Here is an 18,335-nt window from a genome sequence, read left to right as displayed (position 1 = left end):
AAGTCAATCACATAGTAGGATGTTCTGGGGTATAAGAAATGAAGCCTGTAGATAGGATTGGGGACAATGGGCAAATTGCACTTACATTAGCAATGCAATGAATTTGCTATGCAACCTGTTGGAATCCTTTGGGAAATGAATATGTAATCTCAGCCAAAAAACAATCCATCAGGCTTTAACTATTTAGTGGCTGCTGATACTGAATAATTCAACATAGCATCTAATAGGACATTCTAAAAGGAATGACACCAAATAACCATTGGATGTACTGATTCCTTTCTAAGCCAAATTACTGTCAAGCCCAGGGTATGTGTGCAATATATATGATTATTATTACTATGTCTCATTTTTAAAGGTACATATTTAGACTGGTTTTTTAAAGGACTACTTACCTAACTAAAACATCAAGCAAAGAAACTGAAGAGGAAATACAAGACATAAAACTTTTACAGAAAGACACCACTGATATCTTTACCACCCCACAAATGCATTAAGCTATGATTAAAAAGCAGTAAATAAATGTGAACATATTATTCTCATAGGGTTGTTTCCAGCATTAATCATACTTACAGGCCCACTAAAATTAATGGACATGGTTAATTTAGATCCATTAATTTGAATGGTCCTACTCTGAGTAGAATTTAGTTGCATACAATGCATAATACATACATTTCATATTCCAGAAAACAGTTCTGCAATGTCCCATTGAGTTCAACGAGGTACAGGTAAATGGGTACGGGATTATAGTCTTAGTCCCATACTCAAATCCAACAGCTGGTATAATCACTTCAAAAGCAGGCACTGAAAGAGTTGGAAAAATTCAGTCTTCAACTACACATGGATACAGAAGACTATGGAACAGAATATTATGCAATTCTGAGTATGTGTCCTTGGGGCGCCAACACAAGATATGGCATTTTTAGTTCAAGTTAAGTAATCCAGACTACCCACTATACCCATGAACATAGTCAGATATGGTTCATACTTTTACCCAGGGCCATCCTACACTAGCCTTGTGAAAAAGTGGTGTGAGTCCCTCCATTCACCAAACAGATAAATTAAGAAAATAAGAAAAGCTCTGCTGGATAAGGCCAAATGCCTATAAAGTCCAGGTTTATGTTTCCACTGCAACCAACCAGATACCTATGAGAAGCTCACAAACAGGAGTGTGACAGCACTCTCCCACATGTTGCCTTCAGTACTGAGGGTGATAAACGGCCATCCTGACCGACAGACACTGAAGTGTGAGCCAAAAGTGTGAAACTGGGTCCTCTGCAAGAAAGCCCACTTCATGTGTGCCCACTTCACATGATTTTCCTCCAGTTTTATTTTTGTATTCTTTTCATAAAATTTATATACCAATTGATTGTAAAAAGAACCTTGAAGTGGTTTATAAAAAAAATAAAATAAAACAATAGAATTACCACTAAAAATGTTACAGTTAAAACCACAATAGTATAAACTAAAACAAATTTAAACTCATACAAATTTTCCAGTTGGTTGTCTGGTGAATCAGAGCTATGGTGGTGAATCAGAGCTATTCACTATGCGAATCAGAGCTCGACCAAAACCGGTGGTCACAAAGAAACCTATCTGAAGAGGACCTCATGCAGCTTCTCCACATGGGTACTGCAGCACCCAACTAAACCTTTCAAAAGTGGGATGGAGTCTCACCCTTAGCCCATTGCTTAATTAGCTTGCTCATTATAGGGCAATAAGCTGTTTTGAGTTTGCAATGTTAAACTGGAGAAATAGATTCAAATCTCAATAGAGGCCAACATTCACATTAATATGATTAGTAATAGCATGAAGAACCCAATCATTAAGAGTCCTTGATGGGGCAATCAGACATTACTGTTAACCTAGAGCACAATGGTGCCTACTGAAGACATTTTTGTTTAAGAAGGCTTTCCCTGAGGTGTGACTCAGTCATTTATGGAATATTAATTGTACATATGTAGAAACAGTTGTTTTTAGAGTTTGCAGGGATGGTTTTATTGTTTTTAAAACTTGTATTTTAACTCATTTTCTCTTGTTGTACATGGCTTGTAAAATAAATAAATTTCTCACTGCCACACAAACTAAACTCCCTTGACTAGAAAAGGGTTGTTGATGTCAACATCAAATTTTCAGACGCTCATAAGACTGGCCAGCAGTATTTTCTTCAAGTCATGCACTTTACACCGTTTTCTTATTCCAAATTATGTGATTATTCTGATTCCTCCAAGGAAAGCATGACATGAGTGTACAGCACATGCAAAAAGCCACTCGTGGGAGTGTCAGACACCAAGCAAGTCGCAAACTATTTTTTAGAAACAACCTACTTACTGTTACCTAGAAAAGGTCTTAAATAGAAAGTACTTATGTAAATTGTGGGTTTTCATGACGTTTGAAGCAACCATCATAACATGAAGTGTAAGGAAGTGATCTTGCCTCAGTTGTGTAAAGGAGAAAGGGGAATACACGCCTATGAATGAAGTGAAGGAGGAGTCAGGGGAGTGGGAGGGAGAAGTGGAGGTTATTTTCATATCAGTGGAGGGGAGTTAAAGAGCTAAGTGTGCAATTGGGAGCCACAAAATAAGACAACACTGGGTCTCACATCAAGGCAAATGGGGTGATAATAGGGCCTCATGTAGACCAAATATCTTAATAAAAAAATTCCTGAAGAATTTTTTTATTAAGATATTTGGTATCTGAAGAAGTTTGCATGCACACGAAAGCTCATACCAAGAACTAACTTAGTTGGTCTTTAAGGTGCTACTGGAAGGATTTTTTTTATTTTGTTTTGACTATGGCAGACCAACACGGCTACCTATCTGTAACCAAATATCTTGTTCTCTCTGAGGTGATAAAATTTGTGTACGGGGAATACTATTTCAGACTGCAAGGCGGGGGCTAACAATTTCCATCCATACAAAATCATACGTGTACACACACAAATAACCAGGGAGAAAGGTTCAAGTCTAGCTTGCTCTCCCCACACCAAGAAAAGCAGCTGAAGTGGAGGTGGGTGATTTTTCAATAGAAAAGCAGCTGGAAGTGGAGGTGGGTGATTTTTCAATAGAAAAGCAGCTGAAAGGGTAATGCAGTCTCTAAGCAGGTGGGGTTAGTGTAGTTTGGCACAAAAGGTGGAGTTGGGGGGCGAAGTGTGCAGTTGGACAGCTGATAAAATGCAGTTTTGAAAAAGGAGGATCAGGCACTTTAGGTTTTTGTGTTTATTAAGCATTTAAATAACAGGCCATGTCAAGGACAGAATGTATACAAATTATATACGGGTAGAACGCACTCAGTTTTCTTACTTATTACAAATGACTCAAACCACATTATAACACCTTTGTTTGGGCCTCTTCTTCACCTTCCGGCAGGTGACGCTTCAACTCATCCAGGTAAATACCCTTAAAGGACTCCGATTTTTTTTGTGCTGGTTAGTTACTGAACTAAGGCAGATTCATAAATGCACCTTTGCTATACAGGGGTCAGAGGGACGCGGGTGGCGCTGTGGGTTAAACCACAGAGCCTAGGACTTGCTGATCAGAAGGTCGGCGGTTCAAATCCCTGTGACGGGGTGAGCTCCCGTTGCTCAGTCCCTGCTCCTGCCAACCTAGCAGTTTGAAAGCACGTCAAAGTGCAAGTAGATAAATAGGTACTGCTCTGGCGGGAAGGTAAACGGCGTTTCCGTGCTCTGCTCTGGTTCGCCAGAAGCGGCTTAGTCATGCTGGTCACATGAATCCAGAAGCTGTATGCCAGCTCCCTCAGCCAGTAAAGTGAGATGAGCGCCGCAACCCCAGAGTCGGCCACAACTGGACCTAATGGTCAGGGGTCCCTTTAAAAAATAAAAATCAAACCTAAACAAAGTTACAACTACCCATCGAATGTCATTTGACCCTAATCACACCTTTGTGATCACATTTCCTGACTGTTATTTTGTCAGATCACCTCCTTTTGTTTTCACCTTCATTGCCACAACTTAACTGGTAAGCAACCTTTTCCTTCCAGAGGTGATGTGTATTCAAGCCATTGCCTGGCAAGCAGAAATCTAACCGATTTAACTCTCACGATCCACACAGAAGCTTAACCTATTGCCATTTTTGCCTGCTGCGCAGTTGCTTAAAGAGCATAAAGCAGGAACTCACCTGTCTTAAGCGGTCTTCAGTTTCTAGGCAAGATAGCACACCAGGAGGAGGGCTGGACCAAAAAAAGGACATTTCCCCCCTCACCCCCGCCTTAAATCCTTAAGTTTCTAAATTTAGAGGCTCATGCCTGTCTATATCAGAATTCACACGCGAACTTAGGCTCCCTGGAAAGAAAGAGACGCACTCTACACACGCTCAGAAGCACTCTCCTCTTCACGAATCCCTCGCGCCCAAAGGAGGTTCCCGACTCAGAGGAAACCCTGTCAAACACGCAAGCCGATCTTCAGAGTTCAGCTCGCGTGGGGCGGGAAGGAAGGCAGGCGAGCTCCTTCGGCGGCCACTTTTAACTTGCAGGCAGCCACCCACCCAAGCCCCACGCCATGACCCAGCAAGACGCTGGGCTCGGCGGGAGGGAGGGCGAGCGAGCGAGCAGGCGGTCGGACGGACTGCCTGGTACAGTATAAAGGTGCCCGCCGCTTGACTGGCGGCCACTCCCAAAGGCGGCCCTGGGTGGGGCTTCGCGGGCCTCGCTCCGCGAGCAGAACCGGTCTGACGGTGGAGGCTCGGAGGCAGGGAGGGAAGGAAGCGCCCTCAGAGCCCTCTGCTCGTTCATTTCTCGGCCTGTTTCATGTGGCGTTTAATCTGACTCGTCCATCGAAGCCGCCGTCTGCTTTTGAGCGCCCCTAAGGGGGCTAACGTCTTGGTCAGTTTATATCGCATTAGCCGTCTCGCATGGATATTATTATTATTATTATTATTATTTATTATTTTTAAAGGAGGGAAAGACTTTCCCCACACGTTCCCTCAGCGCTTGCTCGTCTCTGCCGTGGTCTTGAGCCGCTTCTGGTGGCCTTCGCCGCCACAGACGGGTGGGGAGGAAATATAACGAATACACATTCCCCCTCCGACAACCTGCTCTCTGCCCACATTTCATAGGTTTTACCTCACCCCTGAGGGAACGCCGTTCGCAACAAAGCCTCTCTGGGCATAAATGCCACCTGCCCAAGGCATTTTGGCACCTGAGGCGAACCACAAAATGGCGCCCTTCTGAGCCCTTCTGAGCACCAGGGAAGAAGGCGTGAGGGAACTTTACCTTTTTTACATCAGGAACAAGGGTGGGTAGGTGGGAAATAAATATCTACATCATGGGGCTCTGCTGCCGCCCCTGTGGATCCTGCCGCCAGAGGCGGTTGCCTCACCTTGCCTAATGGATGGGCCAGCCCTGCATAAGCAATGGGTACGTTTGGGCAGCCCTGATCTCCCACCTCACCCTCTCCTTAACAATAAAATTGCTCGCTGGATCCCATCAGCAGCACACCCATCATTTTTATCTGAGAGAAAAGCAGAAGGATGTGGGTGTGGAGAGTGAGATAAGGAGATATGATATCAGTTGGGAGAATGAGCAACTTGCCCCAGTTATGCCTTGATGTTTATAGTTGCAATATTCCAATCTGTCTGAGACTTTTTGCGAGAAATATATATGTTGTCTTTTCAGTTTGCTCCTGCAGAAAAGGAAAATGTTTTTATTAATCATGTAAATCATAGGGCTTTTAAGAAAATTGCAGCAGGAGTGTGTTTAAGGCTATAGGAATATTGCAGCCAGGATGTGGAGTAGCTGTTGGTAGCATATTTCAAACTAGCTGTGGTCACATGTTCTTTGGGTGTTGTTTCTTTTGAAACCTTGAGGCTGGGAACTTTTTGAGAAAGATAAGTTGTTCTGAAGAAATAGAGTATCTTTAGCAACCGTGGCCAGGGGCTTTTTGCAAAACAGGTAGCTGAAACAGGTCACGGTGTCACACACTTCAGTGAAATAAAGGAAGCTAGCCTTATTTCTAAAACAGTATGAAGGGGACAGAGGCTTGACCAAATTAGGGGCTTTGGGGAATGGGAAAAATTAACCAAATAAGGGGCTTTGGGGGGTGAAAGAGGGGGTGGGGGGGTTGGATTTTACATAGCAATAGACGGACACAATAGGTGTTGAACTTTGAATGCCCCTTCCTAGTGGGCGGCAAAGGAGGGACCTGCGCTCGGGAAAAAGGTTTACCGTATTTTTCACCCCATAGGGCGTACCTAGTTCGGGGGGGGGGAGGAATAAAGGGGAAAAAATTATTTTCCCCCCAGGCGCAGGGCTGGGGAAGCCTGAGCTTCCCCTGAGCCCAGCCCCCAGAACAGGCTGCTATCCGCAAACCTAGGGAGCCCGGCGGGAAGTCATGCCGGGCTCCCAAGGCTTGTGGATAGCTCCCTGAAGCTATCCGACCCCTCTCACTCTCCAGGCTTCAGCGAAAGCCTGCATTCGCCCCATAGGACGCACACACATTTCCCCTTCATTTTTGGAGGGGAAAAAGTGCGTCCTATAGGATGAAAAATACGGTAAATATTCATGTTTTTGATAAGAAAGTGTGTGCCTGCCTTTTCAGGTCACCCACTTGCAAGTGTTTATTTTCAATAAAATATTGCTGCTTCATCAACTTTGTCCAGACTTTATTATTTCAGAGGGGTCCAGGACCTAAGTCCTGGCCTGGGGACCAGTGTTTCTGTCTCACATTTTTGCACCTTGTTTAGCCATGTCCCTTTGCTATGCCTAACTTTTATCTCCCAAAGCTGAAGCCCTTTCCCCAAACGGACCTCATGTGGCTCTTTGAATAACTTGGCCAGATCTTCTAAACAAAGTCCCCTCATAGTGTTACACATTTCCATTTTCAAATATGGAGCTGGCAGAACCAAACTGGCAGAACTCTCATCTGTTGTCCTCCAACAAATTGCAGTAGTACCTCGGGTTACATACGCTTCAGGTTACAGACTCTGCTAACCCAGAAATAGTGCTTCAGGTTAAGAACTTTGCTTCAGGATAAGAAGAGAAATTGGGCTCCGGCGGCGTGGCGGTAGCAGGAGGCCCCATTAGCTAAAGTGATGCTTCAGGTTAAGAACAGTTTCAGGTTAAGAACTGACCTCCAGAATGAATTAATTACTTAACCTGAGGTACCACTATACTGGTATTTAACAAGTTGCAACTGGATTTTATGCAGTTTTAGAATTTCAATCCAAGAGCAAAGGAGTCCCTCCGGCAAAGGAAAACTGGAATAAATGTCTGACAAGAATAATCATCTTTGGGCAGCTAACCTGTGAAGTTTTTACTTTTTTTGTAAATATATTTGTAAATACTAGGAAGGGGGCACTAACCCTATCCCTAATTTCAGTATCCTAGTCCCAAACTCCACTATCAGATTCTGGAAGGCTGATGTCTAGGATGCAAGTTTAATCACACTATGTCCCCTTGAACTTGGTTGATGTTACTTCCAAATAATTATGCATAGGAATAATTTCCATTGAACGAAACAAAACTTCCTTCATAAATTCGGTGTAGTCCTTTTTACTCTAAAGCCATTACAGCAGCCAACAACACTGAGGGATCTTTTCACTCCATTTCCCCACCTAGTTATCAGAAATGTCCACTCCTTAACCTGCAAGGTTAATTGGACATACTCCAGAATTGTTCTTGAGTTTCTGCTTGGCACTTACACCCTATGTTTCAAACAGCCGAGCCTTTTTCTGCCATAGGTTATTTTGTGCTTGAAAAGAAATTACTATTTCACCTTTGTCAGCATTACTAGTGAGTTCCTTATCATAAATCCTTCAGGATAACTTGAGTGGTATTTTTAATATTTTCTTTTTTATATCATTTCTATTTTTTCCTTACATTCCCCTTGCTTTGAATGATAATTTGAATTATTAATTGTACTTAAGCTGGAACTGTACACTGACTATGGCTGCCCATTACCCTCTCCTAGCTGCTATGTCAGACTCTATATATGTCTCATGACAGGCGGGGATGGGAGCAATGTGTATGGGCAAATGCCTCCTAAGCCAAAGGAGCCTGCAAAGGTCCTTGCTTATCTCCATAACCAGAATAAATTTTAGAGAAGAAAATGAATCATGCACATTTCCTTGATTTGCACAACTTGTACAAGTTGCAGAATTGACTATAGTGACAGAAACCATCTGTTCCTTACTGTACTTTTTTTCTGGTCCATTTAATTTCATCTTCTTTATAACCACTGTCTTATTTGTTGTGATGTTACAGAACCCAGATGAAACGCAGGAAGGCATAGAGATAAGGAAAGTGGGTGAGTGGCACGTTAAAAGGATACCAGAATACAAGACATAATTCAATCCAGGCTTATGAGGGTTTAGTGTCAAAACTTGTTTTCAGCACTAGTGCTCATCCTAAACAGAAAAGACGAGTCTGCTTATAAATATGTATAAAGTTCCCTCCTCATTGAATAGCTCTACTCAAGTTAAGACGCAACTAGGATTGCATTGCACAGAGAACAAGCTACAGCAAATGACTTTCTTCACACAATTTTTAGGGACTAAAACTGACTCAGGCTCAAACTGTCACTCAGCTATGAAACTTGGGCCAGTGATTTTATTATTATTATTATTACTACTACTACAATACTACTACTACTACTACTACTACTACTACAACAACAACAGCTACTAGATTTATTACCCACCCTTCACCAGCAAGTCCCAGGGCAGGCTACAACAATTTGAAATTTATTATTAAACAGTAAATACAAATTACAGACACTAGAATAGAGTGGGTCCTGAAAATACACATCTCAGTTAGCTTGATCTGCATCACAGGGTTGTTATGGAGATAAATGTTTAAAGGAGAAAACCTATGTATACCACCCTATGCTCATCAAAGGAAGGGAATAATAGAAAAGAAACATTAATAGAAATATATTTTAAAAATGGAAAGAGTTATGTGACAGCTGTTGCTAGACACTACAGGAGGGGAGTGGAAAAGCTGCACATCATCCTTTTAGTATGTAAACCCAATATTTATTTATTTATTGAGATTCAAAGGGTCTCAAAGGCAATTTACAAATAGCAAATACAAAAATAAAACGGAGTGGGGGGGGAATAAACCATTTTTTAAAAAACCACAAACCACACAAGCAGCAAGGAGGTGAAGAAACAAAGTAAACACATCATCATAATCAAAGCAAAGTATATTGAACACAGCAAAAGTGGTGGTAGTAGCAGCAGTTTTAAAAGCTTTCCTAAAAAGCGAACTTTTCAGCACCTGCCAAATGACACACGGTGACTAAGTCAGAACTGTAATTCCATTGTTGCCTGCTTTAGATACATTTATTTGTCCAGGCCTTATAGACGTTACAGGAGCCAAGTCTCTTGGTCAAGGTACTGCTGAGTGCTGCTGCTGTTTTATGTATAGAATTATCAGTGTTGGATTTGCCAGTGATTAAACTATTACGATGTTTATTATATTATATTGTTAGCAGCCCTGTGCTTCTCTGATAACTGAGGAGGCATCTAAAATCTGCTGTTTTTTTTCTCTTTCGTAGCTCTGAGCAGAACTGCTTGTTTCTCTGCCCGTGCTGCCCAAGTTTTCTCCATAATGAAAATCCACAAAATAGATGAAAGCAAGCTAATATCCTCTTCTCCTGCACTTGGCCTCTAAGGTACACTCTTACTAATTATGAATTTAGTATGGCAGAGTAAGAATCTGCCCAAACACAAACACAACTCCCTTGTACCACCTGGAAATGGATCCATACAAAAAGCATGGGTGCATAGTGGGGACTAGTTTAACTGCTGCTTTCCAAAGCTACTCTACAGTGCTATTCCTGTTTTAAGACAGAAAATTATTCAAGTGGTCATTTAATACCATGTTTTCATATACAGTATTGCATTATAAAGTAGTTCCAGGAGCTATGTAACTCCCTAACCCGTCTGCAAGTTGGACTTCCTCTTACTTCCATATCAAGCAGGTAGCCCTAAATACCTATAAGGGAAGAATTTACTAGAATGCAAAAGCCAAGAAAGCGGCTCTGTTCCTCCTCTTTCTGTATGTGAGAGGCCCAGAAACATAGGTTGGAGTTCAGGTCAGGAGATTTTTGTCTGTGGCTAAGCAGCCTAGGAGACTCAGGTGTGTATGCACACAAGCCTAAATGTCAAAAGAAATGCAAAAACTGAAACATTAAAAAATGCAACATGCTACTACAAAATATATTTAGCAAGTTTTACCAAATACTCTTTAGCTATTGATGTAACCATTATTTCAGATAAAACCGTTTTTTAAATAAAAGGGGGGGCACATATCAAACAAAGGAAAGAATATGTGGGTAATCCTGGTCATAGTCAGTCACTGTACCACTGGGCTAGGCTGGGCTATGCTCTTCAATTCTTCAATTTCATTTTTTTTAATCAAATCAAGTATATTCAGTAATGTGGACTTTGATTAATCAATTTTGTATCTTGAGAGAGTTAAAATGGTTCAATAGATCCATAAGGGCAAAAAAAGATTATGCTGGATTAAAAACTACATCATTAGCATACAATGTAGTTTTATTACGGTACTCTGTTATTCTAAAGCAGCAATGCTGCAGCAAGCAAAGGCTCTAACAGCTCAGACAGCTGCTAGTGGCTGCAAAGCCAGACAGGATGTATGTGACTGCTGCCATGGAAACAAAGGGGCAGTCCATCCTTATTGAGCACAGGATATGAGCTCAGTGTGTGTCATATGACCTGTACAGGATGTACATGGGTGGAGTTTGGAGTTTCTCTCTGTTTGTTGAAGAGAGCAGACATCTTTTACTGTTTGACTGCTATAGACAGGAATAAAAGCATGTAGTTACATTTCTGTCTGAGTCTGATTCCCCTCCCTGGGGATATGCAGGGAGGAGGAGAAGGAGGAGAAGCAGTTGGTGTGTTTTTCTCACAGCCTGAGGAAAATCGCCGGAACGGACCTCGTGTGTTTTTCCTGCCGGGAGTCGCCGGAGGGAGGTCAAAGGAATTCAGCCGGTGCCTCGACAGCTAGGCACATACCTCTGACCGAGCCTGAATTTCAACAGTGGTAGTCAGAGCTGATGGTTGCTACGATCCATGGAAGTCTGCAGAAAGAGTGGCAGAGCTGCTGTTTCCATTGCTTCATGGAGGCCTGAGGTGAGAAAGCTGATTCTCTGCAGCCAGAAGCTGACCAGAGGAAGCTGAAAGCCAAGCTATGGAGCCCAGGTATGAGATTTTCGGGCTTAGAAGTGTGAATGCAGATTGATTCATTCTCTGCTTCAAGGGAGCAAGGTTTGGGAAAAACAGCTCCGAGAGAGGAGAACTCTGCATTCCAAACATTCCTGTGGTTTTTCCTGTCCAAGGAAAAGAATGCAGTTGCTTAGCAACGCAGGCCAGTTTCAAGATAAGGGCTGTACAGTCACACGGTGCCTCGGAGAGGCGAAAACAAGTTTGACTTAGGCCCAGAAGGAACTGTTGGAAAGGGACTTTCCAAGTGGCCAGTGTTATAGCTGCCAGGTGCACAGAGTGTAAACAAGCCAGCTATTGGATTTTAGAGGCTTGTGTTTGAGAGTCAATGCAAGGACTCAAAATGGATGCTAAGAAGGGGGGAGCCCTGCCTTCTCCGCCCCTCCTGACCAGTGACAATTATGCATCTTGGTCTATTAAGATGAAGGCCTTGCTGCAGAATCAGAGACTGTTTGGGGTGATTGAGAACCCCATCCCTACAGCACCAACGCGTGCTTGGGAGTCACAGGATGTGAAGGCCAGAACTGCTATAATTCTGTGCGTGTCAGACTCTCAGCTTATTCATATACAAGATTTACAGCACGCGAAAGATGTTTGGGACACGCTGAGAAGGACACATCAGAGAGATGCAGGTTCTTCAGCGTTGCTGTATTTTGAGAAGCTGACCAACCTGAGGCTTGCGCCTGATGGAGATGTTCAAGCGCACCTGACGGAAATGAAATATCTGCGTCAACAGATGGTGGAACGTAATTTCCGTCTGCAGGAGGAAGTGTTTTGCTTCATGGTGATCAACAGTCTGAATCGGACTTACAAAACGGTTGCCAGTCAGCTGGGGTCCCTCCCAGCAGCTGATCTAATGTCGGACAGGGTCTTTGCCGTGGTTCTTTGTGAACATGACAGACTCGCCGCCCTGGAAGTCAAGGACAGGGGGAGATAAGAACGGAGTTCTGACACCCCCACTGCTACTGCTACTGGAGAAAATGCCGTAGGTTTGAACGTTGTCCGATGCTACAATTGTGGACAAACTGGGCATCTTCAGCGGTACTGCAAGAAGCCACGTCAGAACAAGGGAGCCAAGAGAAGCTCCACGAAGTCTGAGGCGTCAGGCAGAGGTCATGCCAAGTCACAGACGAAGCCTGCAAAGGCTTTGATGTCGAAAGGAGCCACACCAGAAGTGGGGAATTCTTTCGTTTTGGACACGGGAGCGACGGTTCACATGACCCATCGCAGGGATTTGTTTTCGTTGTTTAAGAAGCAAAGCTTCGTTGTACAACAAGCCAACGGTCAAGAGCTGCAAGCCACCGGAAATGGGACTGTGTATCTTAAAAGTCAGAACTTGACTATAAACAATGTTTATTTGGTTCCAGAGTTGAAGTACAATCTGCTCAGCGTATCGCAGATTGCCAAGAAGGGACTAAAACTGTCCTATGATGATCAACACTGCGAGGTCTACAAAGATGGAGAGTTGTATCTTTCTGCCGAAGAGAAAGATGGACTATATTTGTTGACTTTTGATCAAAGTGATTACATGAAATGTAATTCTTGTGATTCTAACATGGTTTCTTTTGCAGGTGTAGCCAAGAAGAACGCCAACCAGGTCACCTCGAGGGTCGACAGGGCATTTCAGCGGGTGTATGCTGATGTGATTGGTCCTCTAGCACCTTCTAGAGGCAATGCAAAGTATTACCTAATATGTGTTGATTCTTTCACAGGTTTTGTCTGGATTTATCTTTTGGAGAGACCGAAAGAAGCCTTAGAAAGGTTTAAAGAGTTTTGTGACAAGGTTAAAAATATGCATGATGCTGACATAAATTGTCTTTGCACAGATGAGAAGCCAATTTTTCTTTTACAGGATTTCCAGAGGGAAGAAAGGGATAAGACACAAAATTGCAGCTTCCGAAGAAGCTTGGAACAGATGTGTCTGTGTTAGGGTGAACAAAGAATTGCAAAAGGGAATGGAAGCGCAATTGCTTAGTTCACATCTGCCACATGAATACTGGGTTGAATCGCTAATGTCGTTTTGTTATACGTGGTTGAGAAAGTTTTCAAAAGAGTTGGGAAGTTCTCCTTTTGAGAAACTGTTCCACAGAAAACCTTCTGTTGCCCATTTCAAGGTTTTTGGGTCTCATGTGAGAACAGAAGCTCCGGGTGGAGTAAAGAATGCCAGAGGCATTTTTGTGGGTTATGAAAAGGGTCTCTACAGAGTAATTTTGTCTGAATCTGGTCAGGTGATTCTCACAAAATTTCTAGAGAGTGCTCCTGAACAGGAGAGAGTGATTGTTCACACATTTCCCACAGGAGATAATGATGATTCTGATGATGATGATGATGTTGATTTTGTTGAGTTCAGTAGTACTGATGACAGCGATAGCTCAGACAGCTCAGTTGTCACAGTCATTGAGAGGAATTCTCACGTAATGACTAGACCCTCAGAAGAGGAGGATGAACCACTGTTTACAATTGGTACTGGTTCTCCAAAGAGTCCAAAGGTTGAACCAGAAAGCAAAGAAGAGCAGCACTTCTTACGTAGGTCTGAGAGAGCAACGAAGGGTGTGCCACCCAAGAGGTATTCAAAGGAGTTTGCTAACCTAGCTGTTGCTATTGTAAACGACCAAGGTCAAATTGAAGCTGTGTCTGAGTCAGAGACAAAGGCACAACAGAGAGTTGCAAACCAAGGTAATGCAGATGCACTCATTCCTTGGAAGTCACACAACCAGAGAGGTACATTGGTAAAACCAGTGGCGGGTAGTTCCGAGGGTGGAACTGAAACAACAGGGGAGTGTTATAAGTATAACAACTGTTTGTTTTCTTCTCTGGATGACGCTTTGCTCGCAGCACGCATTGATACTTTAGGGGGAGTATGTTATTCTAAAGCAGCAATGCTGCAGCAAGCAAAGGCTCTAACAGCTCAGACAGCTGCTAGTGGCTGCAAAGCCAGACAGGATGTATGTGACTGCTGCCATGGAAACAAAGGGGCAGTCCATCCTTATTGAGCACAGGATATGAGCTCAGTGTGTGTCATATGACCTGTACAGGATGTACATGGGTGGAGTTTGGAGTTTCTCTCTGTTTGTTGAAGAGAGCAGACATCTTTTACTGTTTGACTGCTATAGACAGGAATAAAAGCATGTAGTTACATTTCTGTCTGAGTCTGATTCCCCTCCCTGGGGATATGCAGGGAGGAGGAGAAGGAGGAGAAGCAGTTGGTGTGTTTTTCTCACAGCCTGAGGAAAATCGCCGGAACGGACCTCGTGTGTTTTTCCTGCCGGGAGTCGCCGGAGGGAGGTCAAAGGAATTCAGCCGGTGCCTCGACAGCTAGGCACATACCTCTGACCGAGCCTGAATTCCAACATACTCATGTTCGGATCAGTTTCCTGAACTTGCCTTTCAGCTCTTACCTCTGAAAGGAGAGCTGAGGGACAGCTGTTTGTTTATTAACAGATTCCTATCGAATCATTAAGGGACGCGGGTGGCGCTGTGGGTTAAACCACAGAGCCTAGGACTTGCCAATCAGAAGGTCGGTGGTTCGAATCCCCGTGACGGAGTGAGCTCCCGTTGCTCGGTCCCAGCTCCTGCCAGCCTAGCAGTTCGAAAACACGTCAAAGTACAAGTAGATAAATAGTCACCGCTCCAGCGGGAAAGTAAATGGCATTTCCGTGCGCTGCTCTGGTTCGCCAGAAGCGGCTTAGTCATGCTGGCCACATGACCCGGAAGCTGTACGCCAGCTCCCTCGGCCAATAAAGCGAGATGAGTGCCACAGCCCCAAAGTCGGTCACGACTGGACCTAATGGTCAGGGGTCCCTTTACCTTTTACCTTATCCAATCATTATATGCCACCCCTATGTCAAAACCCCAGGTTTCCTATCCCCTCCCCATTTATTATTATAGGGTTCTCCCCACACATGACAGGTTTACAAAAACTGAAGACAAAACTTTTCTAAATGACATTTGCAGTGATAAATCAATAAGCAGAGAACAAGTTAAGCACCCACTTCCTGCCCACAATCCTTCCTACAAATAGCCCCTCCGAAGCTTTCTAGTAGTGTTACACTGTAAACAGAGTTCCCATTGTAATATATAGTGCCATTGTAATATATAGTGTGCAAGCCCATCCCATCCATGAGCCGGGGTGAAGCAACTGCCTCAGATGGTAGAAGCCCCCAAGGTGACCCCCACAGGCACCCACCACTCTGGTAGAGAAGCAGCCCTAATTTCTGGTGAGATCTTCCTGGAAATCAGCACTGCTTCTTCTTCTCTACCAGTGGCAGGGACAGTGGGATGAATAAAGTGGAGGCCGCAGGGCAGTGCGGCATTTATTCTGTGAACTGCCCTGAGACCCCCAGGTATAGGCAGTATATGTTATTGTTGTTTAGTCGTGTCCTACTCTTTGTGATCCCATGGACCAGAGCACGCCAGGCACTCCTGTCTTCCACTGCCTCCCACAGTCAAACTCATGTTCGTAGCTTCAAAAACACTATCCAACCACCTCGTCCTCTGTCGTCCCCTTCTCCCTGTGCCCTCCATCTTTCAGTATATAAATTATTATTATTATCATCATCATCTCCCAAAACAAGACACACCACCCCAGTTAGTGTGGCCTTGGTATCTTAGAGAGTTGCTGCCAGTCAGAGCAGGCAGCAGCAGCAGGTAGATAGTGTACAGGAACAGTATGACACAACATGAAAAAGCTATTTGCTAGTTTTCTTTCTACAGCAGTTCTAAAAATGAACTTTTTCTTCTTTTCAAAATTAAACCGGAGGTTCTCTGGAATTGTTCATACTTTGTGTCAACTACTAGATTGCACCATACCCAGCCCTGGTGATTAGCCTAATGCAATGAACAGACCTCTGCTCATTTCCTGCTATTTAAGCTGATGGTGTGTTTTGAATATTTCACTGCACAGCATGTTGTTTTTCATGCTTTTTCAGTTTAGCTCATGATGATTTTATATATATATATATATATATATATATATATATATATATATATGCAGGTTTTGGTGTCCTCGGGTGTCTTCCCGTGTAAAAGTTGGGGTGTCTAGGCGACGTTTCGACGAGGTCTCACTCGTCATCTTCAGGCTGGTGCTTTCGGCTTCTTGTTACTGGAACAGAGCAGGATCTCAGTGTTTGAGTTCCTATAAATACTGTAGAGGGGGTGTGGTGTATAGCCTCCAATGTTCTGGGCAGAGAGGAAGTTCCCAGGCTAGTGTGCCTTTTCTTCTTTTGTTCCTTAATTACTTGAGAGATATCTTGAGTGATTTCTTGAGTGATATCCTGAGTACCACTTAGGTGGGTCATTAGGTGTGGATTAGTTGTTAAAGTCTTTGTGTCTTGACCTCTTGAACTTTGTGAAGAGTTTTCCTGAGAAGATGGCTGTACTGTACTTAGTTGTGCTCTGGCTTGGCTTCGTGTATAGGGGCGAGCTGTGGTTTTGTGGCTTGTGTCAGCCAGATCTGTGTAGGGATTGCAGGGGGGTGCAGCATCCGGAGGTGCCACCATGGATTGGTTACTGGATGGTGTCTGTAATTCATCTGTGGAGAGGGTCTGGGTTTGGGTCTGGTGTGGTTGATTGGTGTTGGCGTTCTGTGTGCCTCTGGATCTGGTGTCAGTTTTTGTGGGGAGGGCTAATTTCCAGATGTCTGGCAAGCGGGATGTGTCGTCACGCTTGTTCATGTTGTGAGGGTGTTTCTCTATCTCGATGGCTTCCATGATTATTCTCTTGTGGTGATGTTCCGTGTTAAAGAGCAATTTGGAATCTGCAAAATTAATTTCGTGTCCTGTTTCTTTCATGTGTTGGAAAAGAGAGGAAGTTTTTTCTTCTTTTTTGACGGCATTCTTGTGTTCTGCGATACGTGCATTTATTCGTCTGTTTGTTTGTCCAATGTACGTGGCTGGGCAGACTTTGCAGGGTATTTCATAGATCCCTTGGTTTTCCAACTGGATTTTATCCTTGGGGTTTCTGAGGATATTGGCTATTTTTTGGTTGGTGCAAAAGGCTGTTTTGATATTGTGTTTATGGAGGATTTTGCTAATTTTATCTGTAGTGCCCTTGATATAAGGGAGGAGGGCCATGCCATTGTTTTCTTCTGTGTCTTGGTTTTTGGGGGGTGTTTCCTTTTGGATTAGCTTCGTAATCCTGTTTTGCTGGTATCCATTGGCAATTAACACGTTTGAGAGATTATGTAACTCAGTTGTCAAGTGGTCTTTGTCAGCCAGGCGTTTGGTTCTGGAGATGAGAGTCTTGGCTACGGAGTTTATTTGTGCAGGGTGGTGGTGTGATTGTGCATCCTCACAACACCCTCACAACATGAACACCCTCACAACATGAACAAGCGTGACGACACATCCCGCTTGCCAGACATCTGGAAATTAGCCCTCCCCACAAAAACTGACACCAGATCCAGAGGCACACAGAACGCCAACACCAATCAACCACACCAGACCCAAACCCAGACCCTCTCCACAGATGAATTACAGACACCATCCAGTAGCCAATCCATGGTGGCACCTCCGGATGCTGCACCCCCCTGCAATCCCTACACAGATCTGGCTGACACAAGCCACAAAACCACAGCTCGCCCCTATACACGAAGCCAAGCCAGAGCACAACTAAGTACAGTACAGCCATCTTCTCAGGAAAACTCTTCACAAAGTTCAAGAGGTCAAGACACAAAGACTTTAACAACTAATCCACACCTAATGACCCACCTAAGTGGTACTCAGGATATCACTCAAGAAATCACTCAAGATATCTCTCAAGTAATTAAGGAACAAAAGAAGAAAAGGCACACTAGCCTGGGAACTTCCTCTCTGCCCAGAACATTGGAGGCTATACACCACACCCCCTCTACAGTATTTATAGGAACTCAAACACTGAGATCCTGCTCTGTTCCAGTAACAAGAAGCCGAAAGCACCAGCCTGAAGATGACGAGTGAGACCTCGTCGAAACGTCGCCTAGACACCCCAACTTTTACACGGGAAGACACCCGAGGACACCAAAACCTGCATTCCTGTACCCGTGAAAATCTACGAAAGCAAATATATATATATATATATATATATAAAAATAAAATATTCAGTAATATATATATATGTACAGAAAATTTATAAATCACTTAAAGAGATCCCTGAGTGGTA

The 18,335-nt window shown here is 43.6% G+C and overlaps 2 protein-coding genes across 6 annotated transcripts in view; one reads left to right on the top strand and one right to left on the bottom strand.

Annotated features, from left to right (window-relative positions):
• GPR160 (G protein-coupled receptor 160) overlaps positions 1–18,335 on the bottom strand; it is a 39,568-nt gene that overhangs the window by 6,756 nt on the left and 14,477 nt on the right. The window contains exon 1 of one of the 3 annotated variants that reach the window (XM_081862775.1): positions 4,134–4,407. The exons of 1 other annotated variant lie outside the window; for it this stretch is intronic. The gene's annotated coding sequence lies outside the window, so the exon portion shown is untranslated. Of the gene's footprint in view, positions 1–669; positions 692–4,133; positions 4,408–18,335 lie in introns of those variants that run through there. One more of the 3 variants, XM_081862777.1, reaches the window with a different exon arrangement.
• The window catches only part of LRRC31 (leucine rich repeat containing 31), a gene marked incomplete at its 3' end in the record, with an annotated part of 120,294 nt that continues 106,379 nt past the window's right edge, over positions 4,421–18,335 (top strand). For all 3 annotated transcript variants that reach the window (XR_014156710.1, XR_014156711.1, XR_014156712.1), the window contains exons 1-3: positions 4,421–4,836; positions 8,215–8,268; positions 9,519–9,625. The remainder of the gene's footprint in view (positions 4,837–8,214; positions 8,269–9,518; positions 9,626–18,335) is intronic.

This window comes from Podarcis erhardii (assembly GCF_964252035.2).
Source record: "Podarcis erhardii genome assembly, chromosome: 5".
NCBI lineage: Eukaryota > Metazoa > Chordata > Lepidosauria > Squamata > Lacertidae > Podarcis > Podarcis erhardii.
Note: the sequence above shows the minus strand (reverse complement) of the source record. Positions and strands in the feature narration are given on the sequence as shown.